The sequence below is a fragment of the Cebus imitator genome, unplaced genomic scaffold, assembly GCF_001604975.1.
Source record: "Cebus imitator isolate Cc_AM_T3 unplaced genomic scaffold, Cebus_imitator-1.0 Scaffold55, whole genome shotgun sequence".
Taxonomy (NCBI): domain Eukaryota; kingdom Metazoa; phylum Chordata; class Mammalia; order Primates; family Cebidae; genus Cebus; species Cebus imitator.
This window is the reverse complement of record NW_016107370.1, coordinates 1,545,679-1,558,620: the sequence shown is the minus strand read 5'-3', so window position 1 is coordinate 1,558,620 and position 12,942 is coordinate 1,545,679. Positions and strand designations below refer to the sequence as shown.

Here is a 12,942-nt window from a genome sequence, read left to right as displayed (position 1 = left end):
AACCCCATCCCATTGGAAAACTTCATATATGTGTTTCCTTTGCCTGAGAATTTGAGAATTCTTCCCTACGTTTTTTTTTAGACAGAGTCTCACCTCTCACCAACAAGGAGTGTAGTGGTACGATCTTGGCTCGCTCACTGCAACCTCCACCTCCCGGGCTCAAGCGATTCTCCAGCCTGAGCCTTCCGAGTTGGCCATACAGGCGTGTGCCACTATGCCCAGCTAATTTTTTTGTATTTTAGTAGAGACAGGGTTTCAGCATGTTGCCCAGGATGGTTTCAAACTCCTGAGCTCAGGCAATCCTCCCGCCTTGGCCCAAAGTGCTGGGATTACAGAGGTGAGCCACTGTAAAAGAGGCTGTGTCCAGCCTCTTTCCTTACCTTTTTACCTGGAGAATGGATAGCTCCCGCTCCATGTAAAGACGACATATTACTTCCTGCATGCAACTCTCTCGTACATAACCCCTTTGTATTTTCCTGCCCTAACGGTTGAGCAGCAGCACGTGTTGTGGCCCACCATGGAAGCTCTGTCCACTGGGAACACGTTGCTTAATTGAGACCATCAACGATCAGGCTCAGGAATCCAAATAGAGACACAGGGAGGGAGGAAGGCACTTGTAGCATAAGAAGAAACAAAGGATACCAAAAGGAGGCAGGCAGAGGCCATGAGGCTGCAGGGGCCATGGACCCCAGGGTCAGCAGAGGACATGAGTAGGCAGCAGTACAGTCAGCAAAAATGGTAGGCAAGGATGGAGGCAGCCAGGGTAGCGGGAGGAGGAGAGAAGTGGAGCAAATAAATCCCATCACAGTAGAGGCCAGCTTGATTGCTACAGCCTTCAGGTGACCAGATGCCCCTATCTCTAAGGTGCCCTTCAATCTTGTCTACATTTTCCACAAGGTCCTGCCTTAGAGGAGTTTTCATGTGATTTCTCTCCCCCTGCCATGTGGCCCCTTCCAAAAAGCTTACCCTGGCTCAGTGCCTCATACATAGCAGGTATTTAAGAAATACTGCCATGAGAATGAATTGTTTGAGATAATCTAAGAAAAAAAATTGCTTCTTGCAAACAAAATTTCCTAATATACTATTTGAATTTTGGGATGGCTATTTGGAGCTACTTCCTTGGGGACACGTATAGCTCCTGTGTCCATGTTTTGCCCAACCCAGCAATATTATCCACTCTAATTGCTGAGCAAAGGCCCCAATCTGAGGTATTTATAACTTAATGCAGAGACCAGAAAAATCTCAGGCACAGATTGTCAGTGCTCATGAGAGGGACTAGACATTTAGAAATATAGTAGCTGGCACATCCAAACAAGTGGGAGATCACCTCTGACTCCCTTGTATCCAGCTGCAATTGGAAGCCAAGCAGAAAAACAGGACAAAATGTGCCACAGAAAGACAGGCAGCCCTGAGAAACAGGAGGACTTTAATTAGCTCCTGACTGCACTAAATGTGCCAAAAAAGTGAAAAGGAAGAGGCTTGTTCTCTGGGTAGAACAAGATTAGTTCTTGTCTGGTGTATTTAAGGGTCAATAGCCACTCAACGGAACAATCCCTCCCGCTCCTTTCCCTCTCACCTCAAGCCTTTACAAATATACTTTGGCCAGGTGTGGTGGCTCACAACTGTAATCTCAGCATTTTGGAAGGCTGAGATGGGTGGATCACTTGAGCCCAGGAGTTCAAGACCAGCCTAGGCAACATGGTGAGACCCTGTCTCTACAAAAAAATTAAAAATTAGTCAGGTGGGTGGTACATGTCTGTAGTCCCAGCTACTTGGGAGGTTAAGGTGAGAGGATCGCTTGAGCCCAGGATGTCAGGGCCACAGTGAGCCAAGATTGTACCACTGCACTCCAGCATGGGCAACAGAGTGAAACTCTGTCTCAAAAAAAAAAAAAAGGGTTTTATCCGAATTAAAGCTGCATTTTGCTGTCAGGAGAAGCCCTTTATTCAATCTGTTTGGAATACTTGGGGAGCAAGCCTAAAACCCTTTGAACCATTGATGTCATGGTGTGCAGGGGTCTATTCTAGTACAGAGGGCAATCTCCCAAGGGAAGTGTAGCCCCAGGCTTAAAGGTGAATAGAGAATTTTCCCTTCAGCTCAAGCTGCAGGTCAGCACTGCTTTTCCCTGGTTCAAAAAAAAAAAAGAAGTGACAGTCCCAGTTGAATGAGATATTAAAGGCATCTTACCCAGCTCCTTTGAGAAATTAAAATTCCTCCCATACATGTTTGTTAACACACAGACACACACACTTGCCCCAGTGACTTCCCAAATAGTACAATGTGCTGCTTTTATTTAAAAGGTGATCTTTTTCTTTGGTGTTTGGCTGCATTTTTGAGAGAGAAAAGTACCTACCAAATAAATTCCAGATTCAGAGCTCAGTTGCTGTCTGGGGGAAATTGCTAGGGAATGCTTTGGAATGTAACTCAACCTCCATCAAGATGAAAACTCTACACTTTGGATGCCAAGGTCACAAAGTTCTCCTTCATTGGAGGGCTGCCAGGGTCACCATGAGTGCCAGCGTGTTCACCTCCTAGTATTATTCATGCCTTTCTCACAAGCCATAGACAGTGTTTTCTTCCTTTGGGCCTCATGGTACACCCCATATCTACTTCAAAGAACCTGCAGCTCAACCCACCCATTACTCATTTGCCTGTGTGTGTCCTCACTGAGCTGGAAGCAACTAGGTTCTGGGGAGAGCATCACACCTGTGAATCCTCAGTGACTAGCATGATGCCTGGCACACAGTAGGAATGCACAACTAACGTTGATTGAGTGAATGAATGCGTGCATGCCAGAGTCTGTCTGACTCACTTTTGCATCCTATGCCCGATGTTTAGATATCCTAAGTGCACACAAATTTATGTCACATAAATCTCTTTTCCAGAGCACATATGGTGACTTGGCTTCTTAAAATAAGGGAAGAACTGTGATCAGGCCCTGTAGAATCCTCAGTAGCCATCTCCATTATCGTGAACTTGTGTGTGATTTGGAATTCTCCCTTTTTTCCCTTTTAGAAACTTGGATATTGAAGAGAAGAAAGCAGGTGCCCCCATTCTGCTACCTCTCATTGGCCCTGGGGGCTTCTGCCATGGGTTTGCACCCAGCAGCTTTCTTGACCCTGTCCCAAGGGAGGGGAAACTGAGAAGCAGTGAGGTGACCTTGAAGGAGGCTTTTTGTGAGGCAGGGATGGAGGAAACAGTGTTAATCTAGCCCTGCATTGTGAAGAACAACCAGCTCACATTTCTCCCAGATCCTTGGAGCAATTAAAATTCTCCACATCACTGGGAAGTGTACCATCCGCTCCCAGTCCCTCAACAGATGCTGAGCTGCTCATTATGCTGCCAAGTGGCAAAGTAAAAGCAGGAAGATCTTCATATGACAGCGTTGTCCCCCAAAACAAAGAAACGCCCTTTATCCATGTAACCTGTTGGAAGTTGAATCACCAAAATAAACAAGGAGGACTGTTTTCCCAACAATAACAAAAAGGACCATAACATCAAAGACTTGGTGTTTCTTCACCTGGAGAGAAAAGAAGGGCATAACTAAAGCCTCTTGGCACACTGTCCCTGCCTCTGTGCTGGCATCTAGTACACGGAGGCATGCATGTCTTTGTTTCAGCTTCTGTTCAACTCCCGCATTGAGGGTAGCTCAGGGAAGGGACCTGACCTCGTTCTTCTTTGGATCCCCAGATTTTAGTAGAACACTTGGCACATAGAAACACACAACCCTTGTCTGCTCAGGGAGTGGCTGATGACACAGGGTAGGGGAATGTGAAGGTGGATCTGTCCAGTAAATTCCAGAAGACTTGGGCTTCAATCTCCTCATCAGAACAAAGAGTAGACTGGTTTCCAGTTCTAGCATTCCTTTGTCTTCTGATTCAATGAAGTATATAGGTGGAAAATATACGTTTAAGAAGAGTTCAGAAAAATATGTAGTAAGCCATTGATACATGGTAACTGCTTCACAAATCCTCCTCTGGGGCTGGATGGAATGCTGGACAGGCTGTCAGTGGCGACTTTCACGTTCAAAGTACACATTGTACTAAGATGAAAGGCTGCGTCAGGACTCTACGGGGTGATCCACAAAGCAAAGCTAGACTCAAGTGGCCTGTCTCCCGGGGAGGAAAACATGTCAAGGTGACTGTGTTCTCTGCTGCCTCCCCAGCACGAGTGTGATTTTTAACTGCTCATCCAAGTGAACCCTTTCATCTTGCAAACCATATTCAGAGTCAGTAGCTGTCCCCAGAAACGCTTTATTGGAAATGACTGGCAGCAATCATCCCGGGGAGGGAGGGGAGATAAATGCTGGTCTGGGGAAGGTGACATCATCAGAGATTTGGAGCAGCAGGATTGCAATTAGAGGTAGAAAGGGGAGAGGGAAGCTTTGCCTTCTCTGTGTGTTCCTTAGAGAGCTACAGAAATGACAGGTCTCCAATCCCAAATGCAAAACGAATCCAGGCAGCAATCATAATAAACCATTAAATGAGCCAAGCTAGCAGCAAAGACGCAGAATGCTGTTCACTTGGCTCCCTGTTTAATTCTACCTGAGAAAAATCTCAGGGTGAGCAGGAGTGAAGAGAAGGAATATGGAAGGTCCAGTCCTCACATTGTCCCTGAGTCTAGGAACAGTTCCAAACCTCAAGGCTCTGGGTCATTTGGTGCCACATCAGGTGGCTGGGTCACGTAGATGGCCGCTCAGTGTTGGGACAGTTTGGCCAACCTCTTCCTGATCCCAAAGCTACCACTTAGATGTTCCTTCTCTTTCATGATTACAGGGTTTTGCAATATTCAGCTTTCTCTGTATGATGAACACTCGCAAAGAGAGATTCTCATATGGCTCATCCCACTCTAATTTACAGGGTTTCCCTCAGAACCCACTGACAAAGCAGATGGGGTGATGAGGATATTGATCACATACTGGCATGATTAACCCGCCTTCTATACAGATTCGACTGTGAAGTGTGAGATTTCACAGAAAAACCAGGTCAAAGAAGGCTGCGGGTTAAGGACAGAACTTTAGACTTAAGAGATCCATGCTGAGTTGTGGTTGGAGGACCAGACAATTCCAGAACCCTTTAGACTCTGTTTGTCTTCTGTGGAAGGGGCCCCAAACCCATCATCTTTGCCCTGTATTGCATGGATCAAATGAAACAGTGTGTCATATGGTTTGGCTGTGTCCCCATCCAGATCTCAACTTGAATTGTATGGCCCAGAATTCCCACGTGTTGTAGAAGGGACCGAGGAAAAAGTAATGAATCATGGGGGTCAGTCTTTCCCGTGCTACTCTCGTGATACTGAATAAGTCTCACGAAATCTCGTGGGTTTATCGGGGGTTGCCGCTTTTGCTTTTTCCTCATTTTCTCTTGCTGCTGCCATGTAAGAAGTGCCTTTTGCCTCCCGTTGTTATTCTGAGGACTCCCCAGCCATATGGAACTATAAGTCCAATTAAACTTCTTTTTCTTCCCAGTCTCAGGTATGTCTTTGTTAGCGGCATGAAAATGGACTAATTCAGTGTACATGAGAGTGATCTGTATAACAGTAGAGCCCTCTGTTAATACCTGTTCAGTTAGAGACTTTGCCAGAAACACACACACAAAAAGAAATGTCAATGTCTCAATTATTTCAGGGAGTCTGATTCTCCTCTTGAGAGTGGATGTTGCTGGGAGGGAAGAAGTGAGAGGCAGTAAGAGATGCAAGGCAGGCAGGGGTGCACTTCCTCTTCTTCGTTGGAAAGTGACATTCCATGACCATGAAGCCTTTGTCCATCTCATGACCTTGAAGCTTTTGTGCATCTCATGACCTTGAAGACTTCATTGTGTATCACAAATGTGTGGGCTGCACTCGGGTGAAGCTTTCTAGCAAGGGACTCAGAATTATTTTGCAAAGTTTTGCTCATTTGGCTCCCATCTGGAATGATTTAACAATAGTCCTAAAATTTAATGTGAGCCAGTGGATGCCCATCTCTGGAAATAACATCAGACACATTTAATTTAAAAGTGTCCTCAATGCCTAGGACAGTGTCAGGCACACGGTAGCCTGTATACATATTTATTTCATGAGTGAATGGTTGAATGATTGAATTTGTTTCTGATGGTTGATCTAACCCCGTCAATTTGATTAAACATATACTACTTCATTTAGCCAAGTCAGGGGAGGGAAGCCTTAGCCCAGCACAAACAAAACCTACTGCTGACTTCGGAAACCTCTCAGAGACAAAATGTTTTCCAAACCAGGGCATCTGGCTAGGCCAACTGTCCCCAAAACTCCTTGGGTCCCAGATTTGCCATGGCAGCTCACACATGGTTCATAAACAATTTTCTGATGGTAATTCACTGAAGCAAGAGGAAAAAAGACCTGGTGTACGAATTCAGTAATCAGCCTAGTAATTGATTAAAATCAGTAGAAATCAAACATGTTCCAGAATTTCTGAAAGGCCAGTGAAGCCATGTGTAAGTCTATTAGAAAGTTGGGTTTTTTAACGATGAAAAGACAATGACCCACACACCTTAAATTTATAACTATAAACTTGTGGTCTGCATAACCTAGATTTAACCCAGTCTCAGCCTTCTGCATCTAACGCTTTCCTAACTGTTCATTTCAACTCTATAAGCGTGGGTTGAATGATTGCCTGGTGCCTAGCCTTGTGTTGGGTGCTCTGAGGGACTCTGCAATCTTTTTATTTTTATTTTTTGAGACAGTTTCTTGCTTTGTCACTTAGGCTGGAGTGCAGTGGTACCATCACAGCTCACTGCAGCCTCGACTTCATGGACTCAACTGATCTTCCCACCTCAGCCTCCCAAGTAGCTGGGATTACAGGTGCATGCCACCTCACCTGGCTAATTTTTGTAGTTTTTGTAGAGACACAGTTTCATCATGTTGCCCAGGCTGGTCTTGAACTCCTGAGCTCAAGCGATCTATCTACCTGCCTTGGCCTCCCAAAGTGCTGGGATTACAGGCGTGAGCCACCGTACACAGTCTGCAATCTTTTTATTGACTTGGGAAAACAAAGAAATTCATCACCAGCTAAGGTATGTAACAATAGCATGTGAGAGGCAGGGTTCAGCTAATCATATTGGTTATGAGCTCAAGAGAACCAGACTTTATTCAGTAAGTATACAAGATTGGGAACACTGATATCAGATGAACCTTCTTGCTCAAAGCGAATGATGCCAAGACATTTATCAAGGGAAGGATTGCCTAGCAGTAGCTATTTAGTGTGATAATGGCGTTTGATAGTTTAGACACAAACACCATTGTCACACTCCACAGCTCTGCTAAGGAAAATCTGTAGCCACAAAGGTGTTAACTTCACCTCCACATTCCACCATTGTCACGGACCGCCACAAGGGAACCTCATCAGCTCCACATATTATGACGTGAGCAGAGAAAAGAAGCATCACAGGTGCAAGCGTCTTGAGCAATGGGAAGAGATGAAGACTCACAGATGAAAGGCTTCTGTGTTCTGGAAGGGTAGAGTAGTGAAGGGGCCCAGTGCCTGTGTTCCACAACCACCCAAAAACCCCTTCTGCAAAAACTCCTTGTGAAAACAGACAGGAACTCCGTTTGCAACAATTTTCTGAAATGGCTCAGAGAGAAAGAATCTCTAGAGGGAATAGATTTCACGACATCGATACTTAGTTTATAATGTGGAAGACCACGCTGTAAATGAGAATAATCTGACTGAATGAATGCATGCTCTCCAGCTCTCATCTCCTCACCATATTTCCCAATCCATCATCGGTAAAATGTGATCAATTCTGCAGTCTAGGAAAATTACAATTATTTGATATGGGGATCCAGCAGTTAGATGTGTTGTGATCTACTCTCTGTGGCATCTGATCTTGCTCAAATTTTCATGATCTTCACCGTAGTCATTTTCCACCATAGTGATGGGTGGGAGATGAGGGGAGAGGAGAAAGGGAGGAAGATGGAGAGAGGAAATGAGTCATTTTTAGTTTGTGATACTCATTTTCTCACAAAAAGGGAGCTCCAAATAAATCCCTACAGGATTTACTTGGTTTTCCTGTTAAAAATGGTTTCTGACTGATACGTGAACTCCTGCCCACCATGGAGAATGAGAGGAAATAAAGCATTTTACCCACTCCTGCTTTTCCTGCAAATGCTGAAAAGGGAAAGGGCTGGGAGCCAGTTATTTTTTCCCCAGGATAACTGGGTTGTTAACATTTGACCAGAGCCTTGCTCTAGCCCTAAAACCGGCCCATCTTTAACAGCTGAAAATGAACCATTCTGTACTTTTCAGAAAAAAATGCGCCTTATTACATGTAGATCATGAAATCACCCTCTTCAAGCTAGACTTTCAGTGACTACCCCCTAAGAAAGCTGAGAGTCGTTCTGCTTCCGTGGAGTTGGAGTGTTGAAGCTGCCTCTTTTTTCTTCTTTACCTTTTTCACTTTATGGATCCCTTATCTTCCATTAAGTAACTGATTTCCTTTGGTTCCTGTCTGTGGCCTGGTTTCGTTTCATGAAATGTGGTCATTTGCAAGCAGGAAATGCCAATGGCCTGTTTAGACATACTCTCCTCAGGTGGACCTCATCTCCTGGGCAGCTTTACATGACTCAGAGAGAATGACTATGAACCCTAGAGTTCTAGGTGGCCCCAGTTGCTGCCACAAACCTGGACGCTCTGAGGGCAGCCCAGCAGGGGACACAGGTGTGTCGTGGCCCATCTTATCCTTCCCTTTCCCTACGGCTCCTCCTAACAGAGTAGCCAGGCTTGTCCTGCTTAGTCTTTGCTAAGGGACCTAGAACAGAAACCCACACCTCCTGGTCATGCCAGGGCTATTGCTGACCATCACAAGAGGCTCTAGAAGTCTCTTAGCTCAGTTGGGAAGAAACAGTGAGAGGTGAACATTTCACTGGTTAGAAGGGTCCCTGAAGGATGTGCTTGGAGAGCGCTATCCTGGGCAAGGGCTTGGACTCATTCACTCCTCAGGGCTTCATAGCAGCATCTGGGCATCCTCCACTTCTTCATGGGGGCTCTGTTGGCTTTTGGCTTTGAATAATCTGCAAAAGACAGAAAAGGGAAGGAACGCAGGGAAGAATAAAAGAGATGAGGAAGTTAATGTGTTACTGGTGAATTTTACCAACTCCCCGCCCCCAAATAAACCTCATTTCTATGGCTCAGAAATCTATCACCAGGAAAGTATTAAAATGTATAGAGAGATGTACCTATGAGGTTGCTCATAGTGGCATTGCTTATGAGGGTAAACATTGGAAACAACCTAAACGCCCAGCTATAGGAGAAGAGGAATACATTCATGACACACCATAACCCTTTACATTGATTCTGTAGAAAAATGATTGTAGACTTGGAAAGAAATTCAAGATATGCTATTGAATTAAAAAACAGTTTGTAAAACAATACACACAGTATGAGTCCCTTTCTGTGAAAAAATGCATTCATGCCTGAGGCCAAAACATCAAATGTCAATCATCATTATCTTTCAGTAGAGAAATTATGGTTTCTTTTTTCTCCTTTTGTATAAATTTGTTAATTATGATTCATGTGATACTTTTTAATGAGAAAAATGAGGATTTAAAAAATGTTAAGCAATTGTCTTTCTGGACTCTCAATACAAATTCCTTCTTGCAAGATACTCTTCTGAAATGGGGGAGGTTGGAAGCCACCCTATTCATATATTATTTGTCATAAGCATGAAAAGTTAGTGCTGTGCTGAGTGGCAGGCCTCAGGCTAATTTTTTTAGCAAATTATTAGTGAAATATTTTCTTTTGCAGTACAACAATTTTATGGTATTATTGCGTCAATCACTAAACACATATTGAGTGGCAATTATTTTGTCTTGTGAGCAGTTTTTAAACATTGCTAAAATGGCCATCATCTTTTATTACTTTTTTGTTTCTGCAGAAGCAGTTAAACTGTCAGTTTACAAAGCAGTTTAAACAAGTAATCAGAAGGTTTTCTTTTAAAAAAAGAAATGTCATACAATAATATATCGCTAGTAAAATAAAGTGGTTAATGCCAGGATCCACTTCTGAATATTTTAAAAATTCACATAATCATTTCTTATTCTACAAATTTTTAATGTTATAGTATTTTCAAATTTAACAACTGAATTTAAATAGTATAGCTAATAACAAACAGAAACTTTACACACTGGCTGGGAAGTATTAAATGTCATTTCCTTTGAAAAAATAATGCTTAAGGCAAAGATGTTGGCTATTCTCAGGGTGACTTGTCCAAATGCCAGCACAATTTTCTACAGTGTAGAAAAGGCCTTGAGGAATTCTGTGTAGCTTACTTCCTGAGATCTCCTTGAGAAAGACTGCGTGCTAACCATTCCTGAATGGCTATTAATAATAAATTTCTTCTGTAGTCTCAGCTACTCAGGAGTCTTAGGCAGGAAGATCTCTTGAGCTCAGTTGTTTGAGATCAAATTTCTTTTCTTTTCTTTTTTTTTTTTTTTTTGAGACGGAGTTTCACTCTTGTTGCCCAGGCTAGAGTGCAATGGCGCGATCTCGGTTCACCGCAACCTCTGCCTCTTGGGTTCAAGCGATTCTCCTGTCTCAGCCTCCGAAGTAGCTGGGATTACAGGCATGTGCCACCACGTCTGGCTAATCTTTTGTATTTTTAGTAGAGACGGGGTTTCACCATGTTGACCAGGATGGTCTCAATCTCTTGACTTCATGATCCACCCGCCTCGGCCTCCCAAAGTGCCGGGATTACAGGCACGAGCCACCACGCCCGGCCTGAGATCCCATTTCCAAAGAAAACACACAGGCCAATTGCAGTGGCTCATGCCTATGATCCCAGCACTTTGGGAGGCCGAGGCGGGCGGATCACTAGGTCAAGAGATCAAGGCAGGCAGATCACAAGGTCAACATGGTGAAACCCCGTCTCTTAAAAAAAAAAAAGAAAAGAAAAAGAAAACACACACACTAAATTTCTGTGTGCATCATCTTCCTGCTCTCATCTTCCCAACTGTGATGAAATCTCTAGGCATCTCTAGCTGCTGTGGTCAGTACAGAATGTAGCTTTCCCATTGGATCCATGGGTATGAAAAACAGGCTAGATTTGGTTTGCTCCTCTTTTAACGCCCTGCATTTCTTTTCATAAGTGAGAAAATAGCTCATTAAGGAGGAAGCCTTTACAAAGCCAGACCCTCCAGCAAATTCATCACTCTGTACATATTCTGTATACTCCACAGCTCCCATCGTGACATCTTAGAGTCACAGGCACCAGGAATATCATCGCAACACTCCCTGTTCTTTCTTGGGTCAGATCTGGGCACAAGCAGCTTGTCTTTGCTTTAATATTCTGTTCCCAGGGGCTAAGAGCCCTTTGTTCTAGGGCCAACCCCATGGGGACTGTGAATGTCACCTTGCTGCAAGCATAACCAATTAGTACAAAAAAAAATTCATAATAAGTGAAAGATAAATGGAGATGCGTTTTGCTCTGAATCCACATTTACTACGATTTAAAATAGATGCATTAAATCCATCCATTTGACTCTTTTAGGCTGTTAGTCTAGATGATAAAGGAAGTCACTATTATACTTCTGAGTCCTGTCATTTTGAAAGTGCATAGACATTTAAAAATAGAATGTTTTTGTCAACAGGGAGCAAAGCAGCATTTCTTTCCTCATTGGCATCCTTCTAGAAGGGAAATCTGGAAAGTTCCTTATTCAGGCACCTGCAATCACCTGTGTTTCTCACCAACCAGTGGTGAAGAAGGAGTCTCTGGATACATTTTAGCCAAGCTGGGGCCTACTTGGACTCTTTTTAAAGATAATTGCTGAGGCCTGGGGATTCCTAAGGTGCTGTTTCATTTCTGTGCAGGTGCTCGGTTATTTTTTAGTGCTATTGAGGAAACAATATGGCTTGGACAGAGGAGTGCGAAAGGAATGACTCTAAAGCTGGCATTCCATGTGAACGCTTTGGTATTATCGTTAAATCAGGCCATGGTAAAAACAGAACTGGCTTCATGTCCAGCCACTCCAAGCACAGAAATAAAACGCCCCTGAGCCCTCCGCTCCTCCCCAGCCTCATCCTCTCTCCCTCTGCAAGGTGATCATTTCTTTTCCTCCTTAAGCTGTTTTGTTATTTTGCTTTAAAAGGAAACCATGTGTTACCCTCGCTCAAGAAAGTCTCCAGTGTTCCTCAAGTTTTCTGAAGACACAGAATCATCATGGAAGACAAAGTGATGGTGTGTTCAACACCTGTTGTTGCTCAGGTGCTGGGTGGTGTCTTTTACAACATTGGAGTCAGCAGCCCCCATCATTTCCCAATCAGCGGCCACCCCAAAGCACAGCCTGATCACTCGGGGGTTCCGCAGGCACCCAGGGAGAGCCGCACTTACCCTGGGTGGGCTCCGATCCTCTCAGCCAGGGCCCCTCCTGTGGCAGGCAGGACGGCGCCGTCCACAGCTTCTGTGGCTTTTAGGCCTCTCCCCTCTCCCTTTATGGGATCCAGGGTTTAAAAGTAAACAATTCTTTCTCTTTCTGATAAGTCGCATTATTTATTGATTCGGTGGGGGGGAGGGACGGCACGACCTCAGGCCACTAAGTCAGCATTACCTTTGGTCGAACACACTCAGCAAGTTTGGAAAGTCCAACCCTGGCTGAGTGGGGGTGCGCGGGCAGCAGGCAGCCATGGGGGCCACCGGGGCAGAGCAGGGAGATCACCTGGTGAACACATCTTCCCCTCGGAACCCCAGGTTTCAACCAGCTTCACTGTCTTCACAGGAGGACTGCCACGTATGACCTGGTCACCTCCCCAGATTTCTAGAGCCAGAAGAGGCACCGGGCCACAGGAGCCTGCTAAGTTCAGTAGATCCTTGGCTCGTCCGATGTAGAGCTCTTGACCAATATTTGGAAGCCAATTTCATTCTCCTGATGAACTGGCCATTTCTGACATCGTTACCATGCATTCCTTTGTTCACGCCAGCAATCATGTATGAAGCT

At 44.5% G+C, this 12,942-nt stretch overlaps 1 long non-coding RNA gene across 1 annotated transcript; it reads right to left on the bottom strand.

The window, feature by feature from the left end:
* Window positions 1-8,133: 8,133 nt before the first annotated feature.
* On the bottom strand, window positions 8,134-12,438 carry LOC108304561. Its single transcript, XR_001825303.2, has 2 exons — window positions 12,339-12,438; window positions 8,134-9,024 (listed from the first exon to the last, which is right to left on the bottom strand). It is a non-coding gene; the product is annotated as an uncharacterized LOC108304561 (long non-coding RNA).
* Window positions 12,439-12,942: the final 504 nt, after the last annotated feature.